Source organism: Sinocyclocheilus anshuiensis, unplaced genomic scaffold, assembly GCF_001515605.1.
Source record: "Sinocyclocheilus anshuiensis isolate Anshui unplaced genomic scaffold, SAMN03320099.WGS_v1.1 scaffold6, whole genome shotgun sequence".
NCBI classification, from domain to species: Eukaryota; Metazoa; Chordata; class Actinopteri; order Cypriniformes; family Cyprinidae; genus Sinocyclocheilus; species Sinocyclocheilus anshuiensis.
In genome coordinates this window covers 1,284,372-1,295,620 of record NW_015547668.1, presented here as the reverse complement: position 1 = coordinate 1,295,620, position 11,249 = coordinate 1,284,372, and the positions used below count along the sequence as shown (strand labels likewise).

Genomic DNA, 11,249 nt, shown 5'->3' with positions numbered 1-11,249 from the left:
GTCTGTAGAAGAAGAGTAGGAGAACAGGACAGGGCCGCATCAGGCAGGCCTGGGTCAAGATGAGACGAGCAGGCCCCGAACAATACCGTCGCGTTCGTATTGTAAGCTGAAGGCCTCGTTTGCATAATTTATTTTGATTCGCTGAGCAGCCCCCACCCTCTCGATAGATCTGCGAGGTGAGAATAAGGTCTGAGGATGTGCAGACAGATGGATAGTGGGCCACACTGAACCCCGACCAATCAGAGACCATTCGCAGCCCCCACAACCAATCACAGATGTGGCACTTCAATTACAGCGTAATAAATGAACATTCATCATTCAATTAGGCATCTGTCATGAATCCACAAAAGGGGAAAAGTTCCAAGCCAAGACACGGTGAAGGAAAGCAGGGACAGGGACAAAATCTACTTATAGCCGAAGTCCAGGGGCGAGAGAAGACAATATTGAGGGAGTTAATTGCAATGCCATGGCGATGACAGTGTTATGACTGATGTGCAGCTGTTATATAATGAGCATGACATCAAGGGTCGCATATATGAGTCCACAAAGATCCATGAACAATAAACACAAGAAAAGCTCAAAGATTACAAAGACAAACTTTGATGAAGAATCCATCTGTTTTCAGATCAAGATTGACTCTTTTTTGCAAAATATAGATCACCTCATTCCCAAGACATATTAAAGATAAATGCTAGACTGTCAGTAGAAAGTTGAGATGATTTTCTCCTTCGTATGCATAAGTGTGCCATTAGCAGTGCCGAACAAAATTGTGATCTGTTTTCCAAGTCATCTTTATTTTTATAGGGCTTTATACAATAGCGATTTAAAGCAGCTTCATAGTGTTAATAGGAAAGTAACAAAATTAGTGTTGCAAATGTAAAAGATTAGGCAAATCCAAGGAAAGTAGCTGTTGCAAAACAATATTGTCATTATTCAGCTCGAGTCACTTCAGTGTTGGTTTAGTACAGTTCAGTAACTGTGTAAAATTGATTTATTATCAAACAAGTTCAATTCAATGCTCAGCAGTTCTACTGAAAACAGTTGTGTTGTTTTTCAGCTTGAGTCAGTTCAGTGTTGATTCAATTCAGTTCAATAACAATGCAGTTTTTCCAAATAGAAAACATAGAAATGGGAGCGTTTGAAGCTTGTTATCCAAATGCCATTGGTTCACGTCACATGACAGATCAAAACATATTACAAAATGCAACTGCAAATATACATTTTAGAGTTAGATAGATAGATTTAGATTGGCAGCCTCTAAACCGCAAGAATTGTACATATTTAGAGACAAACAGATGTTTATGAATGCTTTTAAGTTTATAGAATATTGAACCTATGGAATTAATATCTTAATATAACAGCATTAATCAATAAAATGAATTATATCCAATGCCATTTATATCATTTTTACATTGTCAAAAATGTATTTATATTAAATTGTGAATAAAATTATTGACACTGTACATTACTCTGTATTGTTTTATATTGTTGAGAAGAGGTAAAGAGTGTTGGGTTTAGGGACTTAAAAATATAATGCAAATTTGGAATATAAATGTAATATAAAGTTCTATAGCTGTGCATAATTAAATACTTTTGTATGCTTTCAATACACCCATTTTGGATGTTTCAAGTTTCAGTTTTTTGTGTGTATATTAGCAAATTCTTATTAGATTAGGCTGGATTCACTGTAAAAAGAACCTAATAGGGTTTGGAACGACATGGGGTAAAAAATAATATTAAAAAAATGTTGAGATGTTGAGCGATGGTTTCCATCTTCATCTCAGCAGAGACATGACGGCTAAGATTTTACCATCCAACATAAAAGCCAAGCCTCAGCATCATAACTCTCTCTGCATTCCCAGCTCTCCTCTTCCAATGAACATCCAATAAAAGTGTGAATCTGTCATATTGCGTTTCTAGCTTTTGTTTTTCCGCTGACAATAGGCTAGGTAACACTCAAAGGCCCAAGATGAAAGAACAAGCAAAGCTAGACGGAAATTCAGACCGGCACCCATCTGTTGAAGAGACGAAGAGATGAATGGAGAAGCCAAATGGAAGAAACAGACGAATAAAACAAACTGATGAGAGCAAAGAAAGGGTAAATAATTGATGAGTTCTGGGTTTAGAAGAGACTGCTCATTAATATCCTCCTGTAGCTTCATTAAGAAGTGAAACAACGAGCTTCTGAACAATGGTCCTCTATTCTCCGCTTAGAAGTCAAACGCTGCTCTTTTTTTCTCTCTGATGCCAGGTGCTTCAAAATCCCAACGGCCTGCTCTCCAACCTCCTGTAACCTCCCAGAATTCCCCTGCCACACATTTACCTCCCCAGCCAGGAGAATGAGACCTTGTAAATAATATATCAAGATAAATGATAATTGCTGCGTTTTTCGAACCCATCATTTAATGAGCCCCATTAATTAAAAATGAATGCAGCTGACAGTGTTTGTCGGAACACATCTGATGTAAACACATCGTGGCAGAGACACAAAAAGTTCCAGTCGGGAATAAATCCTTCTTCCGCCTGCCTCGACACTTCTGCGTAAAGCTCTGTTATCGGTTTTGCTGCATATGCGAGGATGGAAAATATCTGCGGTGCTCTGACTGATGCAGAACCGGATTGCCTATGAAAATGAGATGAAGACAATGGGTCATCTGAATTTCATCTGAGGCTTCAATGGTTTTATTCTGGTACAAATAAGCTAGCTGGATAAGATATCCCATCGTTATTGCATCAGCTTGCTTTTCCATAACAGTTCCTTGAAAGCAATGTCAAAGCAACCCAAAATGCCGTTGCAGGCTGCGACTGAGCGACTGAGTCTCGTCACGGTGTCCCCGTCAGACTTCAAACAGCCCCTTGGACATGTATCGCATGCAGGACCCCCACGAGACCGCTGATTGAATTCTGGCAAACAGAACTAAACAGCTGCTTCAAACAAAAGACATCTGCATATTTCAGATTTGTTTTTCATAAATTAAAGTCGCAACCTGCCAAAACCTGGGCGCAGTAGTGTGTTCTTGTGTATAATTAGATCACGTTTACAAGCTTTGAAAGTTGGAAATTAGCATGAAGCATCAGGGCTCACCTGGGACCCAGAGTCCCACAATGGGAGCAGTTTTCCGCCTCTCTCCTCTATCATTTCAAGGAGGAGGGAAAACGCAACTGAAACTGTTTTGCGGAAGACAATTTTGTGTGTCACCTTTTTTGTCGAACGTAATTCTTTTTTATTGCAAATAAACAATGTTGCTATGCTAACATGTACCATGGTACAGTAATGTGAAAATGTAGAGAAGACCAGGGCACTGAGCTGTCACAACTGACATTTCAAAATACTTTAATTATTGAAATACAAATGAGAAGGTTACAACATCAAAACATTGTTTTCAACAGAGAGTGTAGTCATTAAATTGTATAAAATTGCAATACAGTATACAATGAAAATAATTACATTTTGGACCAACTACAAAAAAATATACATATACTCTCATTTGTCTCAGCAATATTTATTTATTTATTTATTGTTTGTTTGTTTATATTTATTGTAAGGTGTGGTCCTTATTATAAATAATATTATAAATAATCATTCATTCATTCCTTTTATTTATTTATATTTCCAACGATAGATAGATAAATAAATATGTATTATAAATAAATAAATACATATTGAAATATTGAAGATACATAAATATTGATTATAATATTATTTATAATAAGGACCATACCATACTTAATATTTTCTTTAGACAAAATGTTTCTTAATGTAGTTCAACTTACTTCATGTGTTTGTTAAACAATGTATATAAAAGTAGAATTTTCGAGTAGAATAACAAATGTTAACAATTGTTTAGTTTAGGTTTAATGTACTCACTATAAATAAAGACAACTTCCAAAGATGTTTATTGTGATGTCTCTTTAAAATATGCATCATATTTTCTTATATAATTGTCATGTTATGAATTAATAGGAAAAATATATATTCTGCAGTCAGTAAAGCTAGCCAGTATGTGTTCTTATTAACACTGAGATGTCAAGAGAAATACTATTTAAATAAAATGGTTTATTTGATTAGATTTTTTTCTATGGGGAGTGTTGTTATCTCAGAATAAACCCCGACAGCGTGATCAGGACTTGTATCAGCCTGAAGGGGTTTATTCTGAGATAACAACCGGCTGGATGTACATTATCCCGCACTGCTGTTACCCGGATGAGCCTGTGTTATTAGCTTTTACCGGTTGTTATCGAGAGAAAACATACCTCGGAATGTCGCGACTGACCAATCAGAATCAAGTATTCCACAGAGCCGTGTAATAATTGCTTTTAGACAACATGAACAAAACAAGTTTAAACCAGAAACTGTGATCGATATAAAAAGTGCTTCAAATGAACGGCATGGTTGTTTTGCTTTTTTTCACTGAATAAAATGTGACAGAAATTTTAACAACATGCCCAAAACTTACATTTACCTTCATTATTAGTCATTATTTTCGTTTTTGCTGTGTTTTTGTGTTACCCAAACAGCTACAGCTAAAATATAATAATGTTTGTTTTAAAAGAGAATGGAGCTATTAAACTGCTGGAGTTTTCACTCCAAATGCTATAATTACTGTTATAGCCATTCTTCGTGTAAAAAAACTAACCCTCTCCCCTACATATTCTCTGCCTCTAAAATGGTTTAAGGTGCTTCATAATGCTTTCAGATCATATAAATTCTATATAATCTTTCCAAGGATAATGTTACAGAAGAACTGACGCCCAAGCATAACTTTAAGCAAGAGAAGCAATCATCATCGTGTTCCTTGTCTAACAATATGTAAACATTATGTTATTTGTGCCGAGTTGAATCGCACTCCCTCACTCCCTGCAAGGCTCTGATAGTCTCTTGTGCTCGCTTTATGAGGTCAGATAGCGGGCTGTTGCTCTTGTAAAAACAGCTTCAATTATTCAGTGAAGTCAAGTTCTGGTTTATCTCCCACTTGTTCCCGGCCCTGAGAGGGATGGTGGGCGGGAGGGAGAGAGGGGCATTGTGGGCCATGTCCCTCTCAAAGCCTGCCTGCTATTGGAGTGTCTGTTCAACAGGGCTCCTGCCTCTAATTGCCTATTTGCAGCAGCTTCAGATATAAATAACTCAACAGCTGCTCCGAGTGGGTGGAGGAGAGACAACAGCGAGTGTGGAATTCTAGAATCTACAAAAAAAATGCAACACTGGGCCTCTCAATCATCATACATGATGTGGTCGTGACAAGCTTCCATCAAAGTGGAACGTGTCTGTTCACATTGAAAGTGAAAATGTCGCACAATCACAGGCCATCCAAATGTATGTCATGTTTAATTTAGAGTCCTAACCAAACATGACAGAGGAAAGTGACAAGTATATAAAGCTCTCTCTTTTATGTCAATCTGAGTTTTTCCACGACAACTGGCAGTTTGTTTTTACACCGATTTATTTCTTTATTTGTTTGTTTGTTTGACAAAAAAAAATATTTAAATGTAGTCAATATTTCATTGTCACATTTTCATTAATCATTGATAATATTTTTAAGTTAATTTTATTTCTTCCCATCACATTTTGTCAAAAGTATACATTTTAAGTAAAAAGATTTAATAAGTCATCATGATACATATTTTTCATTATCTTGTTAACATTGACGCAATGACATAAAAGCTTTCTCATTATTTTAAATTTGTTTGGCGAGATTACACTTTTGAAAGGACACTTTGTTGGCTGTGTCACTTTTATCTCTTTGTTGTGCTAAGTAGCCCCGCCCACCAAGAAATCTCATTGGTCCTTTAGTAAAAATAAAAGTTCCAAAAGCGGTTTTCACAGTGGTGCCATAGAAGAACCATTAAGGGTTCTCCGAAGAACCCTTTTTCTTTTTTTTTCAAGAACATGAATGTGATTTCATGAAGCAAATCCACTTCACCAGCTAATTACTCTTCAACAGTGATGCTACCTTATTTTTTAACGCGGAAGTAAGGCGTTTACTGTGAATGTGCGAGACTTCCAGTTCATTAGCCGCTGCAGGGAAATAACGAGAAGAATAACAAAGTGCCGTAAACGGTAAAACTGCTTGCACTACAAACCAATGTGTTCATAATTAAGATAATACATTAAAATAATATGGTAAGACACACCAGTTTGCAATATCAAGAAGTTTTGTGCAGCTAAAAATAGCTGGAAACAGAAGCCAGACACATAAAGTTTACAAATGACCAAATTGACATATTTTCATCTACTACACATTCTAATTTAAAAAAACATGATCATACTTTCATTGAGATTATGTACAGTATTGTACTCCGTCTCCTTTTGAATCCTCTAAAACTAATTCCAGCTAATTGCCAATAATACATTAACAAGAGCTGGCATCATCTTGCCCTCCACTGTGCTTGAAAGCCTACAGTGATATCCTGAACGACTACGGCATACAGCATGGCGATTTGTAATAAAAGTCTGGCTGAGCGTTCTCCCCAGCTCGGTGATAAGCCTCCAAGGGAGAGCTACAGGCACCATTTAATGCGTGTTTGCAGAAAACTATTCTAAACAGGCTCAAATTGGGAGGTGATTATATGGACGATGTGGGACCTGTTATAATTACTTCAAACCGCTGTGTTGGTGATAATCTATGGTAATTGCAAGTTTCTGAGCTTGAGCGGTACATGTATTATCTTTATGATGAAAGAACGAGATACACATCCTTGGAGATGCTTAATGCATGATGCTTGCGCTGAAGACATAATTGTTTTACCTTGTAGAAAACATCAGAAAATGCTGTCAATAAACAAATGCAGTCCATGTGGACGGCATAGCAATTTTTACTCTAATTTAATTCAAAATTAGATTAGATATGTGCGTTTTAATTAGATCTGTTCGTATTGCTATAAATGGCATAAATACACTTAATGTGATACCGATGAGAACCCTAGAGAAACAACCTGCAATGTAAAACTAGATTTTTATGAGTGCTTACCGGTGCAACTCTGTCACAGTAAGGTGTTGTACGTAAGTTCAAGGGCAATGGTCAGAAATTAAAAAAAGAAAATCACAGAAATATGCAATATGTATAATATGCCATTTAGAAAAAAAGGCACAAAAAAAAAACCCCATGGTGTTAAATTTGTCCCCTAGATTTGCCACCGACAGTATAATTGATTTTCAGAGTCTTTATTTTATTTTATTTTATTTTATTTTATTTTGTTTTATTTTGTTTGATTTTATTTTAGATATTTCAAAATATTCAGCCTGGGCCTGAACATACATTATTATTATTATTATTATTATTATTATTATTATTATTATTATTATTATTATTTACTTATTTGTTGGATGCTTGGTTGGCTAACTTCCACAGCTATTTTAAGTGAAATTTTATTTTATTCAGGTGAAGTATTTTATATAAATGAATGTGTTTTTATATTGTTCTAAAAAAAATAATTTTAGGGGGCACATTTCCCACCTCAATAATATCTATAAAATTAATAAATAATAATGAGTACAACAATAAATTGCAATATAATATACTTATTTGCGTGTTTTTAGAGTCTTTTTTTTCTAACAATATAAAAACACATTAATTTGCATAATATACGTATTTATTTACTTACTTATTGAGGTGTGAAATTTGCCTCCTAGAATTGATTTTCAAAGTTTTTTTCTTTTTTTTTTCTGAACAATATGAAAACACATTCATATATATGGGTGTTGGGTGGTTAGTCTCTATGATATTCTGGATTCTATATGGCTCAGGTCCCTTTGTTATTGTAGGTCTCTGGGATTTTTGTGCCCATTTTAACAACGGTTTGGCAAAACCCATATAATTCCGATCATTTAGAAAAGTAACAGCACACCTCTCCTGTACTCTCCTTTCAAGCAGGGATTCTTCAAACTGATTGCTGTGTACTCTTCAACAAATGACCGTTTGTGTCCCTGAGCAATAGTTATAGTGATGCTTGCCTTAGCAAACACTGCTAATAATAAACACACACAAAAGTTGGCCAATTAAATTTAAGGAGTCCAGCAATTCAGTGTTCTCACTTGAGCAAATTAAGCTTTGATCTTTTTCCCTCTTTAAGCAATGCCAATTCCTGTGATTGCCCCATATTAAAGAGACATTCTTGACATTAATTACAAAAGAAAAAAAAGGAGATCCTCCAATTAGGATAATAAATTACACTGACGGCCTCCCAACAAATGCTGAGTTTGTCAAATCTGTTATTTTACGAGACCGGAATGGCTTTTAAACGTGTGCGCTCTCCTTCGCAGGTGACAATGGTGTCAAGTGGCTCTCAAATCAAGTGTGCTCATTTATCAATTGAAGGACATGTTGATCATTATTACTGTGCCTTAATTCCCCTGCATTAACAAACAAATCTTCAAGGATAAACGTAGAATTAATCAAAAGAGATTTTTTTTTTCCTATTCGGTTGTGTAGCTCGCTTAAAGACGTGTTAAAAGGAATAGTTCACTAAATAATTAAATGATTTATTTTTCCAACCACATTCGTCAAGCTCCAAAAAGGTACATACTAAAAAAAAGAAAAGAAAAAAAATGACAGCAAACATGACGCAACACCTCAATTTGAACATGGATGCGAGTGAAGATTTTCAGTGAATAATGGCTTAAATTTCATTAAATGCCTTCAATTTACAGTTAAGTAACTCATAATAATGTTAGAGTTGATATATTTGAACAGTTGTAACTTTTCAAAATATCAAAAGCAAGTGAGTCCAGGTAAAAACAAGGTAAAATGAGAGAGAGATTAGAGCATTGTGTGTCAGACAAATGCAGTGCGCATTTCAAAGTCTGGAGGAGATGGTGTGTTTGTGCTGCATGTGAGCGGGAGGGAGGGTTCGGGTAGCACCCTGGGATTCGCCGATGACAGGATGCAGGAATCGGAATATGGTCCCTCCCGTTGTCTGAGAATCCAGTGAGGGTGTTTGCCATATGCTCGTCGTTTCCCAGGGAAAAGGAATCAGAGGATAAAAGCGACGGCAACTATGAGCCCTTTCAATATGTTCAAAGCCCATATGAATATTACTGTACACAAGTCTTCTACAGAGGCCAATTTTAGATCAAAGCCTGAACAGAGAAGAAAGTTACAGATGACAAGAGGAGAGAGAAATTTGAGATAAGTTGTGCTGTGTTGTGCTGTTTGCTTGAACTAATGGAATTAGTCTTACAAAATAAAGACAATGAAAGAAAATCACTCCCTTGAAAAAGGAAAAACAGGATCTCAGTCTTTATAAAGCTATATATGACTATAAGGCGAAGATATTAAGATATCATCAACATTAAAGGGAAAGTTCACCCAAAAATGAAAATTCTGTCATTAATTACTCACCCTCATGTCGATCCAAACCCATAAGACCTTCGTTCATCTTCAGAACACAAATTAAGATATTTTTGATGAAATCCGAGAGCTCTCTGATCCTCTATAGACAGCAATGCAACTACCACGTTTAAGGCCCAGAAACATAGTAAGGACATCGATAAAATAGTCCATGTGACATCAAGGGTTCAACCGTAATTTTATGATGCTATTGTTAAAAGGAATAGTTCACTAAATAATTAAATGATTTATTTTTCCAACCACATTCGTCAAGCTCCAAAAAGGTACATACTAAAAAAAAGAAAAGAAAAAAAATGACAGCAAACATGACGCAACACCTCAATTTGAACATGGATGCGAGTGAAGATTTTCAGTGAATAATGGCTTAAATTTCATTAAATGCCTTCAATTTACAGTTAAGTAACTCATAATAATGTTAGAGTTGATATATTTGAACAGTTGTAACTTTTCAAAATATCAAAAGCAAGTGAGTCCAGGTAAAAACAAGGTAAAATGAGAGAGAGATTAGAGCATTGTGTGTCAGACAAATGCAGTGCGCATTTCAAAGTCTGGAGGAGATGGTGTGTTTGTGCTGCATGTGAGCGGGAGGGAGGGTTCGGGTAGCACCCTGGGATTCGCCGATGACAGGATGCAGGAATCGGAATATGGTCCCTCCCGTTGTCTGAGAATCCAGTGAGGGTGTTTGCCATATGCTCGTCGTTTCCCAGGGAAAAGGAATCAGAGGATAAAAGCGACGGCAACTATGAGCCCTTTCAATATGTTCAAAGCCCATATGAAAATGACTGTACACAAGTCTTCTACAGAGGCCAATTTTAGATCAAAGCCTGAACAGAGAAGAAAGTTACAGATGACAAGAGGAGAGAGAAATTTGAGATAAGTTGTGCTGTGTTGTGCTGTTTGCTTGAACTAATGGAATTAGTCTTACAAAATAAAGACAATGAAAGAAAATCACTCCCTTGAAAAAGGAAAAACAGGATCTCAGTCTTTATAAAGCTATATATGACTATAAGGCGAAGATATTAAGATATCATCAACATTAAAGGGAAAGTTCACCCAAAAATGAAAATTCTGTCATTAATTACTCACCCTCATGTCGATCCAAACCCATAAGACCTTCGTTCATCTTCAGAACACAAATTAAGATATTTTTGATGAAATCCGAGAGCTCTCTGATCCTCTATAGACAGCAATGCAACTACCACGTTTAAGGCCCAGAAACATAGTAAGGACATCGATAAAATAGTCCATGTGACATCAAGGGTTCAACCGTAATTTTATGATGCTATGACAACAATAACTTTATTCAATAATTTATTCTCTTCCGTGTCAGTCTTCATTGTGTGTTTACGAGAGTACCACAAAACATGCATGTGCATTCAGCTGCTTGTAAACAAGGCGCAGCGCATCCAGGTTCTGCGTCAGCAGCGTCGCACGCACAAAAAGTATTCTCTCATGGACGATTGCTAAAAGTCTGCACTTCATTCGAGTATCAATTTAGGGGGAATAATACCATAGGATATAAAAGTAGAAATAAATAAAGCAATTATTGACATACAGTACAACTTTGCTGTCTTGGAAGAATTATTTGAGCAGAATAAGTAATAGTTAGCCAAGAGTAAACACACTAAAAATCTAAATTAACTAGTTCAGTTTAAGTCAAAAATACTATTTAACAACACTAAAACAACCTATATGTATTAATTTATACCAACAAAACTAATTGTATGGGTTAAATCTGGTAGAAATAAGGTAACACTTTCTATGAAGCCCATATAAGGGCATTCTTAAGGCATTATAATGAATACATAATGCATTATAAAAAAACCTTATAATATGTTGTATCATCTTATGAATATTCATAAGAACAGTTTTAATATATTATAATATTTACTTATTTGTGGT

The 11,249-nt window shown here is 35.7% G+C and overlaps 1 long non-coding RNA gene across 1 annotated transcript in view; it reads right to left on the bottom strand.

The window, feature by feature from the left end:
- The window catches only part of LOC107702691 (uncharacterized), a 26,544-nt gene that overhangs the window by 4,479 nt on the left and 10,816 nt on the right, over positions 1-11,249 (bottom strand). The gene's annotated exons all lie outside the window — the stretch shown is intronic.